The sequence below is a fragment of the Muntiacus reevesi genome, chromosome 6, assembly GCF_963930625.1.
Source record: "Muntiacus reevesi chromosome 6, mMunRee1.1, whole genome shotgun sequence".
NCBI lineage: Eukaryota > Metazoa > Chordata > Mammalia > Artiodactyla > Cervidae > Muntiacus > Muntiacus reevesi.
Window position 1 is genome coordinate 8,765,740 of NC_089254.1, and position 20,635 is coordinate 8,786,374.

Here is a 20,635-nt window from a genome sequence, read left to right on the forward strand (position 1 = left end):
ATTTCCACACTGACAAGGTGCAGCTAAACACTGACTTTTGGTTAAGTTCGGATTAAGCGTCTGGTCCATGAGCATTGGCTGTGAACCATTATCTCTCTTCTCCTTTTGGCACTGAGTTCTCTTACAGAAACAGAAAGGACAAAAGGGAGAACTGCTGCCTGAGGCGCTGTCATTAATTACCCAAAGATCCTTTCTACACTGGGGGTAGAAACTGTCATTAACTTTTGAGATATGGGGGCCGTTTTGTTGAAGATGGTATTGGTGAACATAAGGACATGTTAAAAATCGTATTTTACATTGTAGGTTATTCCAATACATCTACCACTGAAGATTTATCCATTGAAGAAAATGTCGCCCAATTACCAATGTAAGTGCACAGACCAGATATCTGGCTGACTTTATCTATGTGCTCAGTGTTAATCACCACAATACTAAAATTAATAGGCGATGATCTCTGTGCTCAGTTTAGTCAACACAGACTCAATCTGGAGGGAGAAGCTTCTCTTGACCATTCTACTTCGAACAGAAGAGTTAAGAGAATGTCAAACAGCTGAGAGATTCTCAGTGTATTTTCTCCCAGAGGAGAATCCCAGCTTTCCACTGTCTACCAAAGGAGACTGTGGCAGGATGATCCTTGATGGGTTTCTCGGAATGCAACATTCCCAGTCCTCTGAACAGTATTTCCTTGTTACTCTACCAACTTAATAAATAGTTAAATCCTGTCAGAATACCCTGCCCAAGTCAAATGTTCAGGCAAATCAATAGCTACTGGAAGCCATAAAGAGTCAAGAAATGGTCTCTGTTCCCAAGGAGTTGACAATTTATTTAGAAAGAAGATAATATAGAATCATTTACTAAAATAATGGTAGCAAAGCAGAAAATCATCAATTTCAAGGAAACAACACTCACTGTGGACGAGAATGGTGACTGAAGCATTTATGAACAGATTAGCTCCAGGTCCTGGGAGAATTTTGCTAGATGAAGGACAAAGGCATTCTAGGTTTTCTGTAGACAGGATGTTTTTATTGCATCCCATCCCACAAGACTAAAATGTCTTATGCAAAGAAAGTGTTGTTTTAAGACCCAGGTGTCCTGCTTGATTACTGGTTTTTAAGGAAAAAAAAGAAAACTAGACATTATTATCCTTGCTACTGCTTTGGTAAGGCATACATGAACCATATTATATTGCTTATATTTGTTTTTGACCTATGAAAGCTGCAATTTAACATGATTTAACCACACATACACATGTGTGTTCAATGTAAAACTTCTGACCTTTTTTTGAGCAAAATCCTCTAGCTGTGCTAATTTTTAGTTGTATTAACATTTAACAGGCAGTAATAAATTCTCAGTAAGGCCAAATCTATCAACACTATTAATATGTATGACTATAAAGTCAGTTTTCAGTATCTATATAATGACCCTGACTTGCCAAAAAGAATATTTGATGATTCAAGTTGTGAATAATGAAACAAAGATTTTGATTCATATTCAGATGGACAGTTGTATCGGCCCCTCACCCTTAGGTATCCACACCAGCAATCTACAATACCAGCAATCAGGAATGAACGAAATTGAAGGTCTTGAGTTATCTCTCCACTGAATTTGTCATCCACATGACAAAAGTACAAACAAACAGATACAAGAGTTTCAGATAATGAACATAAGATAAAATAAAATAAATTAAAATAAAATAATAAAATAGGCCACTGTCATGTACCTGGACCTCAGAGGGAAGGGAAGCCCAAGGAAGTCTGGTAATGAGGTGCACATCACAGAAAGAAGGACACACAGCTAATTTCTCCTGGTCTTCTCTACAACAAAGGGAAGCCCACTCTGAGCTTCACATAGGGTACAACTCCAAACTAGGCAAACCAAGGAAAAAGACTCCAGAGATTCCTAACACATATGACTCAGCCGTCTGGGTAACTGTCGACCCTAAAAATATCCAGCCTATTCCAGAAACCATGTTAGTACTAGTTCATAATCCACCTTGGGCTCTAAATCTATGTTAGATCAGAGTTGCTCACACTGGGGTAGGTTGCCCCATTTGGGGAGACTGGCATATTCTCATTGGAATATATTTTTCAGGATTTGATAGAGTATTCATTTCACTGATAATCTAAAGTAAGAATGTTCTAAATCATCTGGGTAACCACACATAAACTGGAATTCCAGTTGAAATAGCATTCCAGTTGGAATTCCAGTTGAGGTTATGTCAAATCCTAAAACATGATGCTGTGAAAGTGCTGCACTCAACATGCCAGCAAATCTGGAAAACTCAGCAGTACCCACAAGATTGGAAAAGGTCAGTTTTCATTCCAATTCCAAAGAAAGGCAATGCCAGAGAATGCTCAAACTACCGCACAACTGCACTCATCTCACATGCTAGCAAAGCAATGCTCAGAATTCTCCAAGCCAGGCTTTGACACTATGTGAACCATGAACTTCCAGATGTTCAAGATGGATTTAGAAAAGGCAGAGGAACCAGAGATCAAATTGCCAACAACTGTTGGATCATCAAAAAGCAAGAGAGTTCCAAAGAAACATCTACTTCTGCTTTATTGACTACGCCAACACCTTTGACTGTGTGGATCACAACAAACTGTGGAAAATTCTTAAAAAGATGGGAATACCAGACCACCTTACCTGCCTCCTGAGAAATCTGTATGCAGGTCAGGAAGCAACAGTTAGAACTGGAAATGGAACAACAGACTGGTTCCAAATCAGGAAAGGAGTACGTCAAGGCTGTATATTGTCACCCTGCTTATTTAACTTATATGCAGAGTACATCATGCGAAATGCCAGGCTGGATGAAGCACAAATTGGAATCAAGATTGCCGGGAGAAATATCAATAACCTCAGATATGCAGATGACACCACCCTTATGGCAGAAAGCAAAGAAGAACTAAAGAGCCTCTTGATGAAAGTGAAAGAGGAGAGTGGAAAAAGTTGGCTTAAAGCTCAACATTCAGAAAACTAAGATCATGGCATCCGGTCCCATCACTTCATGGCAAATAGATGGGGAAACAATGGAAATGGTGAGAGTCTTTATTTTCTTGGGCTCCAAAATCACTGCAGATGGTGACTGCAGCCATGAAATTAAAAGACGTTTGCTCCTTGGAAGAAAAGCTATGACCAACCTAGACAGCATATTAAAAAGCAGAGACATTACCTTGCCAACAAAGGTCCAACTAGTCAAAGCTATGGTTTTTCCAGTAGTCATGTATGGATGTGAGAGTTGGACTATAAAGAAAGCTGAGTGCTGAAGAATTGATGCTTTTGAACTGTGGTGTTGAGAAGACTCTTGAGAGTCCCTTGGACTGCAAGGAGATCCAACCTGTCCATTCTAAAGGAAATCAGTCCTGAATATCCATTGGAAGGACTGAAGCTGAAGATGCTGAGGCTGAAATTCCAGTATTTTGGTCACCTGATGCAGAGACTCATTGTAAAAGACCCTGATACTGGGAAAGATTGAAGGCAGGAGGAGAAGGGGACGACAGTGGATGAGATGGTTGGATGGCATCACTGACGTGATGGACATGAGTTTGAGTAGGCTCTGGGAGTTGGTGATGGACAGGGAAGCCTGGCATGCTCCAGTCCATAGGGTCACAAGGAGTTGGACAAGACTGATTGACTGAATTGAACTGAACCACAGGTAACAAAATGCCTCCTCACAGGCCCAGTCTGTCTTTGTGTCTGCAATCAGATTTGTGCCAGGTAGTCCTACTTTAATTGTCTTCAGCTAATTAATAATGTACAGAGATAGACTTCAGAGGTAAAAGAGGCTTTTGCATCAACTGTGGGCCAGATGACTTCAGAGTGTGCTGGAGGAACAAAGGTGTTTCAGTGATTCAGAAAAAAGAGTAGTGAGAGAATTGCATCATCTCGTAACACCCAGTGGGAAAGGCAGACCAAGCCCAAAAGAAAAGAGCCACAGTCACTAATACTTTGTATAACATTAAACTATGTAGCCTAACTTAAAGTTTTTTGGCTTTGCAGAGGAGAGAGTTGTATGCAATTTTTACATTTGTTTTTATAAGAAATACAAACTATAAGAACTGAAAGTTCTAGAAGTTTATGTCTAGTTTTAGTTTGTATATATTAAAAGGGCATTTGAAACTAAAGGATTTAAATCAACAAGATGTAATACAGGAATTTTTAAGGGGTGCATGAAATATGAACAGTTTTAAATGTATGAAAAGATGCTTATTATCACTCATGAGATATGAAAAATAAAACCATAATGAGTTACCCTTTACCACCTTTTATAAAATTGCAAACCTTTTCACTTACATATTTATTATCTGCTCTGCTTATTATTGCTCCAGAGCATTTTCACTATCTAACATACATTTATTTTGTTTATTTATTATTTTATTGTCTATCTTTTCCTCCAGTGCACCCTCAGAATGGTTCATGCAGTCTTATTCACTGTAGTATCTGTAGATAGGCAACAAAAGATGCCTAGAATGGTGCATGCATGCTCAGTAACTTTAGTCATGTCCCACTCTTTGTGACCCTAAGGACTGTAGCCCACCAGACTCCCCCGTCCATGGGATTCTCCAGGCAAGAATATTGGAGTGGGTTGCCACGCCCTTCTCCAGGGGATCTCCCTGACCTAGGGGTCAAACCCACGTCTCCTGCATTGCAGGTGGGTCCTTTACTACTGAGCCACCAAGAAGACCACCTAGAACGGTACATGGCAAATAATGGACACTGCATTATTTGCTGAACAAATGAAGACTTATGATCTAGCAATTTCCCTTCACGGCACAAACCCTAGAGAAATTCTCTCACTTGTGTACAAAGAAACAGGAGCAAAGAAGTACTGCTCGCCCCATTAGGAAACTGGAAAAATCCTAACTGTCCCCAGTTAAGGAATGAAACACTGTGGTATGATCATATGAGGGAATTTAGCAATTAACATGAATGACATTGATTTCCATGGACAAAAATCAAAAGCATTGCTGGGAAAAACAAAAACAAAAAACTGCAGACAGATACATGTAGTAATATACAAATGCCCAGTTAGAAAGTTCACATCAGAGTACAGAGAGCCTCAGGACAGAGAGGTGATGAAAGAAATAAGCTTTGATTATATTGTAATTTTTGCTTTAAATTTTTTTATCGAACAAAAAATGGCAAATACTAATATATGTTAAATGTGAATAATAGGTATATAGTTGCCCCTGGAGAAGGAAATGGCAACCCACTCCAGTGTTCTTGCCCAGAGAATCCCTTGAACTGGGGAACCTGGTGGGCTGCAGTCCATGGGATCACAAGAGAGTTGGACCTGACTTAGTGACTAGATAACAATAACAATACATAGGCGCGTGTTATATTTTCCTCTGTATTTTTCTAATGTATAAATGTTTTCAAATTTTGAAAAAACATTTTAATACAAGTGGAAGTTACCATTAGTTTCTTTTCCTACATTCATAAGTAATTATAGCCCCCTCTATGATAATGATGACAAGGATGATGGTTCTTATCCCTTTTCCTCTTCTCTTGTTTAACTTCTTTTTAACAGCTACTATTTCATTTCTCTTTACATAATGCTTCTTTTCAAAAACCATTTGATATGGCTTACAACAAAAGATATGAATAACAATCTAGCAAGGTTTTAAAAAGTGATATGTAAATAGGCTATCTATTAAAGTAAACATTGCTGCCATCATTGAACTTCAAATTTTGCTTCAAGCTCTTTGGAAGCTGAATGGCAAGCAAGTACACCAAGTTATTACTTAAGTGTCATTGTTCACTGGGCTTTCCCAGTGGTTCAATGGTAAAGAACCTGCCTGCCAATGCAAGAGACACAGGAGATGCAGGTTCCATCCCTGCATCAGGAAGATCCCCTGGAGAGAGGAATCGCAACCCATTCCAATATTCTTGCCTGGGAAATCCCATGGACAGAGGAGGCTGGCAGGCTACAGTCCACGCAGTTGCAAAGAGTCAGACATGACAGCAACTGAGCACACACTGTTTGCTGGAGCACCCTGGGGAAGGCAAAGCTTTTCCTGGTACTAAGTTCTCAAAAAAAAACCTCTCACCTATGACTTTATATAGGGGACCCTAAGTGTTCTCAAGAGCATTTTCACTAAAATCAAAAGTTGACTGCATATGCCTTTTCTTGTAACAACTTTCTTAAAAAGCTGAGGACATACTGTATTGGTGTGGCTCATGGAATGGTATTCATTCCTTGGAAGCTAAAGTAACATATGCCTTCAGTCATCTAACTAAATCCAAAGATAAAATATGCAAGTGGGTAGGCAGGGCGCATGTCTCTTAGATAACTGCTCCTAAATATAATTTCCCTTAGACAAGCTATTGATAGATGGAAACCAAACATCCATCAATTGAAGATTACAGTCACAGACTTGGACCCATTAACTGTTATTGAGCAAGCATGGGAAGCTTTATTAAGTATCACTTGCCTCTTTTTAAAAATAACTTTCAAAAGAAAAGTATAAAATAAAGCACTGATTCATCACAGGCTTCAACTGAGAGCTACTTTTTCTTTTCAGTTTGTCTGTAAGTCTAAAAGAAATGCTATTTTGAGTTCTAAGTCCAGATTTGGCAGACCAAGGGTGATGCAGGCCAGGGGATCCTGTGGTTTACTGGTAGCATTTTTCTATATCTTTTCTAATGCCTGTAGTGTAGAGATATATTGCAGGGATTTAGGTATGGGTCAGTCCCAAGAAAAGACTGTAATTGAAGACCCATTTATCCATTGACTATTTCTGCTACTATCAGCAAAAAAAGGGAAGACAACTAATATCCAACAACATTGAACTTGAGGTAGAAAATCAGCTAGAGCTATAGAGAGCTGTAGTAATAATAACTATTCCTTCCATTTGCATCACCCTTTTATTCATGGTCTAATCCAATCCTCACAACAACACTATCAGATGGTTAATGTTAACAGTAAAAAAAATTAACAATAATGACCCTGAAGTTTACAGCAACTTGTGCAAACTGATCTGAATCACACAGCTGGTAAACAGCACACTTGGGACTTGAATTCATTAAGTCCTGACTGCAAATCCAGGCTCCTTGCAGTAGCCATGACTTGGTAAGAGAACCAAGGTGCAAGACTGCTTCCCCTTCTTTCCCAAGGATAAGGCTTTGCGGTCTTTGTTCCATCTGTCACGTAACTGGGAGGATCATGACGGAAGTCTCTCTATAGAGCTTTCCTACACTAGCCCTCGCTGACAGAATAATCAAGTTTCCACAGGATCACATTATCTCTGAGAGATGGAAACCACCTCCAGAGAGGGAGTTTCCACTGGGAAGATTTTTCAGGGTTAGTTGAATTGGAATTAATGAAATCAGAAATATGAGCAGACACCCATCTAAAAGATGACAGGCAATCACATCCTGAGTGATATGTGAAAGAGATGATCTCCTTTCAGAAATGAAATTCATAGTTTTAATGGGCTCACTAGCAGATTCAAAAAGACTGTCTTCATACAGAAGTTATGTTTTCCTTTTGAGCTTGTTTCTCCTACATTTGCAGCTCAGTGTTGTGAGATAAAATTAATTTCTTTGAATACAGAATTTAGCTTAAAGCTTGTTTAATAAAAAAGGGTATTCTAAAAATAATAGGGCTTTGCAGACGTGAGTTGACTATATTTTCAACCTCTCTAGTCTAAAGCTACTCTCGACAGGCAGAAGGAGCCTGGCAGATGGCTGCCCTTGCTAAAGTGAGGTGGGCAGGTCCCAGGGCTCAGTGCACAGTGTAAGCAAGACATTCTTCTCCACAAGTGTCAGGATCACCTGCCTTCAAATACCAGAGCAGTGCAGCTAGGGGGCTGTGGGAGCCTGAGGCCCAGAAGTATATTAAGTAGCTTGCCTAATTTTAAACCAGCGTTGACCTCCATTTATCCAAATGCGTAAGTCATACTATTTGTGCTCCCTCTCCCAAAATTCACTTTGTTTTCTTTCTTTCATTCAAACTGACTATTAGGCATCCTAATTTGATACAGACCAGATTTCAACAGTGTCTAAACCTCTCCTGGGTAAACAAGTGTCTGTTTTAAATCAGTCATCATAAATATGACTCCTTGAGGTAATAGTGTTCTGAAAAAAAGAATGCCCTGCTATTAGAACAATACATGTTTCCATAGAAATTAGAGCAATTACTCAACTACAATCAGTTATATGGCATCTTCAGTTATAAAAAAGGAAAGAGACTGAACCACTGAAGTAAGAGTCAGGTATCAAACAGTCGAGTTAGTGTGGGTTTATCCAGAAGTGTCCATGCTTGATGAGGATGACATGACTGGTGGGGAGTGAAAAACTCAGACACAACAGGAGGAAGAATTCTCTGCTGGAAGAGCACACTTCTCTGTCCATCTCATAGCCTGAGGCTAATATCAGGAGGACTCATAAAAGAAAAACCTTCTTTCTCAGCGATGATTTATATCTTCCAGAGCAGGAGAACCAGTGCTGAGATCAATGAAACAACTTGCCTGAACAACCATAACAGACATCTAATTTAGTGCTAACAGTGTTGGTTAGTGACAGCCAGAAGCCTGTTATTTGTCAAATTTAAGGGGGAGCATCATTTTAATTAATACCTTCTTTCTTCTCTAGGGCCTGCTAAAAGTCCTTTAGCACAGGATTAGATAGTAAAATCAAGGAGTTGCTGGGAAGGGTCAATTCCTACATAGCAAAGAATCACAGTAAGTGTTCAAGGAAGATGATCAGTGTTATTATCTGACAACTCCACCAAGAAGGGAAACCTTTGGCGTCACAAATTCACCACTATAGAGGAAGTTGCCTAACTCTTCCTGGACTTTACCACTTTTCTCCCTCGGATAAGCAATAGAATAGTCACAGGATAGGTTCGGGGTCTTAGAGTTCAAAGATGTCACAAAGTACAACCACCCCCTCAAGACAGCAATCCTATCAGATGTAGTCATTCATTCAAGAAATTCTTTTAATGCACCATACCAGACTCTATACTGGCATGCTGAATAAGATAGACCAGAAGCCCACCTCATGAAGGTAACAGTTTAGTGGGTGAGACTATGTACAAGTAAACTCACGAATAATTACAGATTTTTGAGACTGTTTATGAGGGAAACTAATAGTTGCTGGGATAGAGAACAACACAGGGTAGAAGGAAATCCAACCAACCACAAATAGAGAGGTCAGGCAAGTCCTCTCTGGAAAGATGACAGTTAAGCTGACTCCTGAAAAAGAAGAAATCTATGCAAGGAGATGAAGAAACACTATTCCAGTCAGAGGAAACAGACAGTGAAAAGACTCTGTAAGGGTAAATATCTGGACTGAAGCGAGGAGGGGAAAGAGGATAAAGTTAAAGACACAGGCAGAGGTCAGATAATGCATCCCTGTTGACCATGATAAGGAGTTTGGATTTTATCTGAAGAGTAATAGGAAGACTTTCAGCAGAGCGGTGATAGGATGCAATTTACCTTGAAAAGGGTACTCTATCATATACCACCTCCTATGGCATAGGAATGTCCCTGGATAAACTGGCAAGCTCAGCTCCAGTTGCTTTAGAATCTTTAGACTCCTCATGGCCCATGTGATCACCACTTTTTCTAAAAAGAAAGAATATGTGCCTAACAACTCATCCTGTAATAACAGTAGACACAGTAGTAGTAGTAGTAGCAGCAGCGGTAGGTAATATCTGTTAAGTGTTTTCTATATGAAAAGCACCATTTAAAGATATTTTACATGTATTAGTCTGTCTGATCCTCACAGCAATCCAATGAAGTAGGTTTGATCTTTATCCTTATTTTACAAACGAGGAAACTTAAGTAACTTGTGAAACAAGTAAACACTTTCTATTTCAATGCTTTCTGTTCTTATCTTTATTAATTCCTTCCTCCTACTTTCTTTAGATTTAATTTGATCTTTTTTCTCTAGATTCCTGAGATTACAAAATAGATTGTCAACCTTTCCACTTCACACCATATCCATTAATTTTCCTCCAAGCACTGTTGTAGATGCATCTAAAAGTCTTGGTAGGTTTTTGCTGCTGTTATAATTCAGTTCAAAATGTTTTCTAATATTAATTTAAATTTCTTCTTTGATCCAAGATGTATCAAGAAGTGTTCTACCAGGAGATCAAAATGGCAGAGTAGGCGGACACTGGGTTAACCAACTCTCATGAACATATCAAAACTACAACTATATATAGAGAGACTCTTGCTAAAATTGACCTGGGGACTAGCAGAACATTTCTACATACAAGGCTGAATGCAAAGATTCACATTCAGTCTGGCAGTAAGGGAGGAGAGGCAATGTGTGTCGGCACCCACACCCCTGGCAGGGAACACAGAAGAGGAGGGGAATATCACAGATTAGAGGAACCTCCCGGGAAGGGAGGGATTTAAGCGACATATTAGGTATTCCGGTCCAGGGGGCCATATCTGGAAGATGAGTCCCCTTAGCGAGCTGGAAAACCTGTGGGGCTTACTGGAGGGCTACAAGTAACCGAGACTCTGCTCTTGAAGAGAGCGCACACACTTGCTTCCTCCCAGTAACAGCATGGAGGCAGCAGACTGAAGACTGCCCTGGACTCTGGCTTGTGTGCTGGGGCCACCCCCGTGCACTCCCCAGGCCTGCGGGGACCACCCCCGTGCACTCCCCAGGCCACGCTGGGCCACTGCTCCAGGCCCTGTGCTCTGATGCTGCTCTCCACTAAGGGAGAGACCAACATTGCCCATAAGAGTGCATACACGTGGAGGAAACAGAGCCCTGCTTCTGACCAGAGTGGAGGCTGCCATTTCCAGCTTGCACAGCCTGCACACACTCCAAAGGGCAGAGGCCATCATCACAGAAGCACGCATGCCTACACACACTTGGGCGCTGCGAGGGCCAGGTCTGTGGCATAGCACCAACCCCTCCAGCCCCAAGCCAGCCTCTAAGCAAGGCACACACTCTGGTGGAAAAGTGAAACTAGCGCAGAAGTGTAGTCCCAGGCCCTCAGGCCCCAGCCACATCTCAAACCAACGCAGAGGCCCATGAGAGATCCAACTCCCCGAGAGCGCCTATTCCAGCTCCTCAGGGCTAATCCCTTGCCCTCAATAGGGTTTGTTGTTGCTGTTGTTCGGTGGCTAAGTCGTGTCCCACTCTTTGCAACCCCACGGACTACACTACGCCAGGCCTCCCTGTCCTTCACTATCTCCAGGAGTTTGCTCAAATTCATGTATTTGAGTCAGCGATGCTATCTAACCATCTCATATACTCTGTTGCCCCCTTCTCCCTTTGTCTTCAATCTCTCCCAGCATCAGGGTCTTTTCCAGTGAGTCAGTTCTTCCCATCACATGGCCAAAGTATTGGAGCTTCAGCAACAGTCCTTCCCAATAAATCCAATGAATATTCAGGACTGATTTCCTTCAGGATGGACTGGTTTAATCTCCTTGCTGTTCAAGGGACCCTCAAGAGTCTTCTCCAGCACCACAGTTAGAAAGCATCAGGGTACGGATGGCCATTAAGCACAGGAGAAACCCTGGCTTGCAACTGACTCTGGCTCTAGCTCCTCCAGCTCTAACTCTAACTCCACCAAGATGGTACTGTGAGCACACCCCAGAGGAAGATGCAGATCATGCTCACTTCTGATGCAGGTCTCCCATCACAGCCACTGGACAAATGCAGACTACACGGGATGCTCCCAAGAAAGGACACCACCACAAGGCGGAGGAAGGTAACTGTTCCACAGAGACAGAGAAAGTAAAACAAAATAAGAAGGCAGAGGAATGTGATTCAAATTAAAGAACAAGAAAAAATATCTGAGGAAGAAAATCTAATGAAACAGAGATAAATCATCTACCCAATAAAAATTCAAAGCAATAGTAATAAGAATGCTAATTGAACAGGGAAAAGAATAGTTGAACACAGTGATAATTCTAATCAGTCATGTCAGTCGCTCATTCGTGTCCAACTCTTTGAGACCCCATGAACCGCAGCACACCAGGCCTCCCTGTCCATTACCAACTCCCAGAGTTTACCCAAACTCATGTCCATTGAGTCGGTGATGCCATCCAACCATCTCATCCTCTGTCGTCCCCTTCTCCTCCTGCCCCCAATCCCTCCCAGCATCAGGGTCCTTTCCAATGAGTCAGCTCTTCACATGAAGTGGCCAAAGTATTGGAGTTTCAGCATCAACATCAGTCCTTCCAACGAACACCCAGCACTGATCTCCTTCAGGATGGACTGGTTGGATCTCCTTGCAGTCCAAGGGAGTCTCAAGAGTCTTCTCCAACACCATAGTTCAAAAGCATCAATTCTTTGGTGCTCAACTTTCTTCACAGTCCAACTCTCACAACCATATATGACCACTGAAAAAACCATAGCCTTGACTAGATGGGCCTTTGTTGGCAAAGTAATGTCTCTGCTTTTTAATATGCTATCTAGGTTGGTCATAACTTTCCTTCCAAGGAGCAAGTGTCTTTTAATTTCATGGCTGCAATCACCATCTGCACTGATTTTGGAGCCCAAAAATATAAAGTCTGACACTGTTTCCACTGTCTCCCCATCTATTTCCCATGAAGTGATGGGACCAGATGCCATGATCTTAGTTTTCTGAATGTTGAGCTTTAAGCCAACTTTTTCACTCTCCTCTTTCACTTTCATCAAGAGGCTCTTTAGTTCTTCCTCAGTTTCTGCCATAAGGGTGGTGTCGTCTGCATATCTGAGGTTATTGATATTTCTCCCGGCAATCTTGATTCCAGCTTGTGCTTCTTCCAGCCCAGCGTTTCTCATGATGTACGCTGCATATAAGTTAAATAAGCAGGGTGATGATATACAGCCTTGATGTACTCCTTTTCCTATTTGGAACCAGCCTATTGTTCCAAGTCCAGTTCTAACTGTTGCTTCCTGACCTGCATACAGGTTTCTCAAGAGGCAGGTCAGGTGGTCTGTTATTCCCATCTCTTTCAGAATTGTCCACAGTTTATTGTGATCCACACAGTCAAAGGCTTTGGCATAGTCAATAAAGCAGATTTCTAATAAAGAACTATAAAAAAAAAAACTGGTCAGAACTGAAGAATATAGTAATTAAGATGAAAATACACTAGAGGAAATTAAAAGCAGATAGGTGATACAGAAACAGTCTGGAAGATAGAATAATGGAAATCACCCAATCAGAGCAGCAAAAAGAAAAACAATTTTCTTAAAATGAGAATAGCATAAGGGACCTCTGAGACAATATCAAGCATAACAACATACACATTATTGCAGTCCCAGAAGAAGAGTGAATAGGGTTGAAAATGTATTTGATAAAATTATGGCTGAAAATTTCCCAAACATAAAAAGGACACATCAAGGTACAGGAATTACAGAGCCCCAAACAAGACGAACCCAAAGAGACCCACACAAGGAAATATCATAATTAAAACGACAAAAGTTACAGAATTCTAAAGGCAACAAGAGAAAAAAAAAAGAGTAACATGCAAGGGAACCCCAAAAGGCTTTCGGCAGATATTTCAGGAGAAACTGCAGGCAAGATGGGAGAGGCATGATGTATTTAAAGTGCTGAGAGAGGAAAAGCCTATAACCTAGGATACACTACCTAGCAAGGTTATCATTCAGAATTGAAGGAGCAATAAAGAGCTTCTCAAACAAGCAAAACTTAAAACACTTCATCAATACTAAAACCACCTTCAAAGAAGTGTTAAAAGGTTGTCTTTCAGTGAACAAGAAAAGGCCAGGAGAAGAAATCAGAAATTATTTCAGGAACAGAATAATCCCACTGGTAAAGGCAAATATATAGTGAAGGCTATGCATGGACCACTTACGTAAGTTAGTATGAAGACTAAAAGACAAAAATAATAAAATCAACTATAACTATGGCAAACTGTTAAGGGATAGACAAAAAAGGTGTAAAATATGACGTCAAAAACACAAAACATGGGGGGAGCAAAAACGTAGTTTTAGAATCCACTTGAACTTAAGTGATTGGCAGTTGACTGACAATATATGCCTTTTAGCTGGAGTGCTTAGTCCAGTTACATTTAATATAATTACTGATATACTAGGTTTAGGTTATCTTTTGATATTTATCCCATCTGTTTCTTATCCTTTATTCTGCCTTCTTTTGGACTAATCAAGTGTGCTTTTGTTGTTGTTTTTGTTTAGTCACTTACTCATATTTAGCTCCTCTGCTGGCTTTGTGTATTACTCATTTGGTAGCTGACATAGAAACTGCAATATCTCTTTTCCTCCTTCATCACAGCTCATGACTACGACAGGGCAAAGCAGAGCACAGTTCCCTCTCTCTAGAGCACTTCAGTACTAGTGTTTATGTCTTCCAAAATATCATGTGGTGTTTTCATCAACAAATAGCAATTAAGTGTACAATTTTTTTTCTGAGTTTTGTTTTTCCAGATAATTCCATTAATCATAGATTCCCATAAGTTTTTAAGAAAATCCTTTCTTCTTCTTCTTGCAAGATATTATAGACATTTGCTTCATCAAGTCTTCTTGCTTACATTACAGGTGTTGCATTTTTTTCTGACACAAATACCATGTTTCCATCATGATTTACTGCAAAAAGGAAACCATCGAATAGAAGGAACATACCTCAACATAATAAAAGCTATATATGACAAACCCACGGCAAACATTATCCTCAATGGTGAAAAATTGAAAGCATTTCCCCTAAAATCAGGAACAAGACATGGGTGCCCAATCTCACCACTACTATTCAACATAGTTTTAGAAGTGTTGGCCACAGCAATCAGAGCAAAAAAAGAAATAAAAGGAATCCAGATAGGAAAAAAACAAGTAAAACTCTCACTGTTTGCAGATGACATGATCCTCTACATAGAAAACCCTAAAGACTCTACCAGAAAATTACTAGAGTTGATCAATGAATATAGTAAAGTTGCAGGATATAAAATTAACACACAGAAATCCCTTGCATTCCTATACACTAACAATGAGAAAACAGAAAGAGAAATTAAGGAAATAATATCATTCACCATTGCAATAAAAAGAATAAAATACTTAGGAGTATATCTACCTAAAGAAACAAAAGACCTATACATAGAAAACTATAAAACACTGATGAAAGAAATCAAAGAGGACCCAAATAGATGGAGAAATATACTGTGTTCACGGATTGGAAGAATCAATATTGTGAAAATGAGTATACTAACCAAAGCAATCTATAGATTTAATGCAATCCCTATCAAGCTACCAACGGTATTTTTCACAGAACTAGAACAAATAATTTCACAATTTGTTTGGAAATACAAAAAAACTCGAATAGTCAAAGCAATCTTGAGAAAGAAGAATGGAACTGGAGGAATCAACCTGCCTGACTTCAGGATCTACTATAAAGCCACAGTCATTAAGACAGTATGGTACTGGCACAAAGACAGAAATATAGATCAATGGAACAGAATAGAAAGCCCACAGATAAATCCATGTACCTACAGACACCTTATCTTCAACAAAGGAGGCAAGAATATACAATGGAAAAAAGACAACCTCTTTAACAAGTGGTGCTGGGAAAACTGGTCAACCACTTGTAAAAGAATGAAACTAGAACACTTTCTAACACCATACACAAAAATAAATTCAAAATGGATCTAAATGTAAAACCAGAAACTAGAAAACTCCTAGAGGAGAACATAGGCAAAACACTCTCTGACATAAATCACAGCAGGATCCTCTATGACCCACCTCCCAGAATATTGGGAATAAAAGCAAAAATAAACAAATGGGACCTAGTGAAACTTAAAAGCTTCTGCACAACAAAGGAAACTATAAGCAAGGTGAAAAGAAAGCCTTCAGAATGGGCGAAAATAATAGCAAATGAGGAAACAGACAAAGGATTAATCTCAAAAATATACAAGCAACTCCTGAAGCTCAATTCCAGAAAAATAAATGACCCAATCAAAAAATGGGCCAAAGATCTAAACAGACATTTCTCCAAAGAAGACATACAGATGGCTAACAAACACATGAAAAGATGCTCAACATCACTCATTATCAGAGATATGCAAATCAAGACCACAATGAGGTACCATTACACACCAGTCAGAATGGCTGCTATCCAAAAGTCTACAAGCAATAAATGCTGGAGAGGGTGTGGAGAAAAGGGAACCCTCTTACACTGTTGGTGGGAATGCAAACTAGTACAGCCACTATGGAAAACAGTGTAGAGATTCCTTAAAAAACTGGAAATAGAACTGCCATATGACCCAGCAATCCCACTCCTGGGCATACACACCGAGGAAACCAGATCTGAAAGAGACATGTGTACCCCAATGTTCATCACAGCACTGTTAATAATAACCAGGACATGGAAGCACCCTAGATGCCCATCAGCAGACGAGTGGATAAGGAAGCTGTGGTACATATACACTATGGAATACTACTCAGCCATTAAAAAGAATTTATTTGAATCAGTTCTAATGAGATGGATGAAACTGGAGCCCATTATACAGAGTGAAGTAAGCCAGAAAGATAAAGACCAATACTGTATACTAATGCATATATATGGAATTTTAAAAAATGGTAACAATAACCCTATATGCAAAACAGAAAAAAAGACACAGATGTACAGAACAGACTTTGGGACTCTGTGGGAGAAGGCGAGGGTGGGATGTTCTGAGAGAACAGCATTGAAATAAGTATACCATCAAGGGTGAAACAGATCACCAGCCCAGGTTGGATGCATGAGACAAGTGCTCGGGCCTGGTGCACTGGGAAGACCCAGAGGGATGGGATGGAGAGGGAGGCGGGAGGTGGGGATCGGTAAGAGGAACATATGTAAATCCATGGCTGATTCATGTCAATGTATGGCAAAAACCACTACAATATTGTAAAGTAATTAGCCTCCAACTAATAAAAATAAATTGGGAAGAAAAAAAAAAGGAAACCATCTAATGTCTGAAGTAAAAGCAATAAGGAGTAGGACCTTAGTATCAGTAACTTCCTGTCCTTTATCAGTAACTCCCTATCCTGTAGATACATCAGCTTTCTGAACATCACCTTAATAATTCTTGAATGATTATACACTGAACTCACACTTTACCATGTCCTTACTAATGCACCAAACTTAGAACAACCCCTTTCCCTCCTCTTGCCCTTTGTGCTACTCCTGCCATATATTTTACTTCCACATGTTATCAAACCCAGAGACACTCTTACCATCGTTACTGTAGTCAATATTCTTTATGTTTACTTGTTCTGGTGGGCTTCATTCCTTCCTATAATTTTGTGCTTCATCATGAATCATTTTCCTTCTTGTGTTTCTTCTCATATATATATACAAATTCTCTGAGTTTGTTTTTCATTTGGAAAGTCTTTGTTTCATTATTAGTCTCCAGAATAGAAAAAAAGGAAAACTACACTGATATTGCAACAGACTGTAGACAATTGTGAATGCTAAGCTGAAGGATAAGTATTTTACTGAATGGGTAATGAAGAGGCCTAAAGAAGACTGAGCACTGAAGAACTGATGCTTTTCAAACTGGTGCTGGAGAAGATTCTTGAGGGTCCATTGGACTGCAAGGTGATCAAATAAGTCAATCCTAAAGGAAATCAACCCTGAATTTCCATTGGAAGGACTGATGCTGAAGCTAAAGCTTCAATACTTTGGCCACCTGATGCGAAGAGCAGATTCATTGGAAAAGACCCTGTGCTGGGAAAGATTGAAGGCAAAAGGAGAAGGGGGCGGCAGAGGATGAGATGATGGCTAGATAGTATCACCAACTCAATGGATGTGAATGTGAGAAAACTCTAGGAGACAGTGAAGGACAGGGAAGCCTGGCGTGCTGCCCTCCATGAGGTCACAAAGAATCAGGCATGACTTAGCCACTGAACAACAACAAATGAAGAGACACTAAACTAGCCCACGCTGGGCTGTGCTTTTAGCTCAGTCATGTCTAGCTCTTTGCAACCCCCACGGACTGTTACCTGCAGGCTCCTCTGTCCACGGGGATTCTCCAGGCAAAAATACTGGAGTGGGTTGCCACACCCTCCTCCAGGGGATCTTTCCAATGCACGGGTTTAATCCATATCTCCTGAATTGCAGGCAGGTTCTTAACCATCTGAGCCATGAGAGAAGCCCAAGAATACTAGAGGGGGTAGCCTATCCCTTCTCCAGGGGTCTTCCCAGCCCAGGAATCAAATGGGGTTCTCCTGCATTGAAGGCAGATTCTTTACCATCTGAGCTACCAGGGAAGCCCAAATTAGGGCATACAAGGAGCTTTGTGGTAAGTTACTGGCCCATTTAGTGGAAAAAGAGACTAGAAGTTGGGAGACCAATTAGAAGGTTATCAAAAGCTATAGTAAGGATGCAAACTTTTGAAGGGGTCACCACAGGACTAGAAAGAAGTGAGCAAATCAAAGAGAAGAATAAGGAAGAGTAAGTATGATTTAAGAACTATTTGGACATGAGCAAACAAGAGAAAATGGCCAGTGAAACATGGTTCTCAGACGTCAAAGCCAGTAGCTAATAACTGCTGGTATTAACACAAGTGGGAAGTTAAAAGGAAAACTCAGATTGTCACGGGAGATGAAATACTGTATATCAAGTTTTAGAAGCTTAGGAATTTAGGTGGAAATTCCCATAAGACATCTGGAATTTTCAGAGAAATTAGAGACAAAAATATAGGTCTGAAAGACATTTACTAGAGATAGTAACTGAAAATGCAAGTAGAATGGAATATAAGAATGGAAGCAGGGGGTACTTCCCTGGTGATTCAGTAGCTAAGACACTGCACTCCTAGTGCAGGGGGCCCGAGTTCAATCCCTGGTCAGGGAAATAGATTTCACATGTTGCAATGACGATCAAAGATTCCACATGCTGCAACTAAGACCCCATGCAGCCAAATAAATAAACATTTGTTTAATTACGTTATTATGTAAATGTCAAATCATTATGTACTACACCTGAAACAAACATAATTTGTATGTCAACACTATTTCAATTAAAAAAAAAAACATACTTTTTTGAAAAAAAGAATGGGAGGAAATGAAGAAGAATCTAGAGAAGTTGTAACCCTCTCTTCTCATTCCACTGCCTCTCCAGTTCACCAATTCTTCTTCCATAGACTTTGCTCCATATACTAGGCTCAGCCTATGATCAGCTGATGAAATCATCATCAATTTTATGTAAGATATTAAATAGATGACTGGTCCTTGGAAAACTTTCTAGGTTTAGTTTGTAACTGGAATGTGCTTCTTTGGAGATTTGATCATGAAATGATAAAAATCTAATAATGAATCATGTGCATGCAAGCAACTGCTTTTTTTATAGGCCTTAATTAAATGTTTATCAATGCTAACATTAATTCTTTTTTCTTTTTTCTTAATATTGCTATTGATTGAAGACTGGGAACGTCATGGGTTCCATAATAGCTTGCAGAGTATACATTGACACATCAAACTAAAGCAGTTATAACTTCAATTACTTAGGTAACCATCTGGGAAATGTCAGAAAGATCTTCAGATGTTTTAAGTATAGTTTGGTTCCCACTTGTATTTTCCTAGCAAACATCTAGATCCTTCATATTTTTTACATTAACAAGTCAGAGTGTCTCCAAAGTGTCTCCACATATCAATTTCATTCTTATGGTGTTCAAAGGGCCAGTTCTAAGGCATTCCCTTCAAACTGCTGAGAGACTGGCTTATTTTCAATCCAAGAATGCACAATGATAGGAGCTACATGGAACTGCCTTATCTAACATTCCTAATATATACCACAACTATTTAGCTAAAGTTTGTTGACTTGTCCCACTGACAAGTCAACACAACTCAAAGCCCAAGTTACCAAAACAGTACCAGGCATTTGATTACGAGCAGGACTCAACACTCCCAGGTGTAATGTGTGACCAGACCACTCTACCATATTTGATATGCTCATGATTAACCTCCTTTGCAGCTGCCAGTCTGGAAGAGGCCAGCAGGAGCCTGTGAAGGGTCTTAAGTGAACTCTCCGCCACACTCCCCACAAGTCTGCTCTTAATTAGATAGCCGTGCAGATGGACATATCACAGACTGTGCTCATGATATGAAAATGTGCCAACATTACAGTATACTAACACATATATACGGAATTTAGATAGATGGTAGCGATAACCCTATATGCAAAATAGAAAAAGAGACACAGAAGTACAGAACAGACTTTTGAACTCTGGGGGAGAAGGTGAGGGTGGGATGTTTTGAAAGAACAGCATGTATATTATCTATGGTGAAATAGACCACCAGCCCAGGTGGGATGCATGAGTCAAGTGCTCGGGCCTGGTGCACTGGGAGGACCCTGAGGAGTCGGGTGGAGAGGGAGGTGGGAGGGGGGATCAGGATGGGGAATACGTGTAACTATATGGCTGATTCATGTCAATGTATGACAAAACCCACTGAAATGTTGTGAAGTGATTGGCCTCCAACTAATAAAATAATATTAAAAAAAATAATAATAAAATAAAAAAATAAAAAAAAAAAGAAAATGTGCCAAAAGGAGCAAGCAAATCTAACTTCAGTTTAGAATCAAAGGTAGGACTGTGGATATGATCCAGGGCAGTGCAACGCTGAGCAGGCCGAGTGGAGAGACATTTAATGATTCATCTAACCAGGGGGTTTTCAGGAAGGAGCCACAAGCACTGGCCCCCGACATGCTTCCTTTTTGCGCCAACACTGCAGG

The 20,635-nt window shown here is 40.1% G+C and overlaps 1 long non-coding RNA gene across 1 annotated transcript in view; it reads right to left on the minus strand.

Moving 5' to 3' along the window:
- Positions 1-20,635, minus strand: part of LOC136171000 (uncharacterized) — a 196,553-nt gene that overhangs the window by 78,593 nt on the left and 97,325 nt on the right. The gene's annotated exons all lie outside the window — the stretch shown is intronic.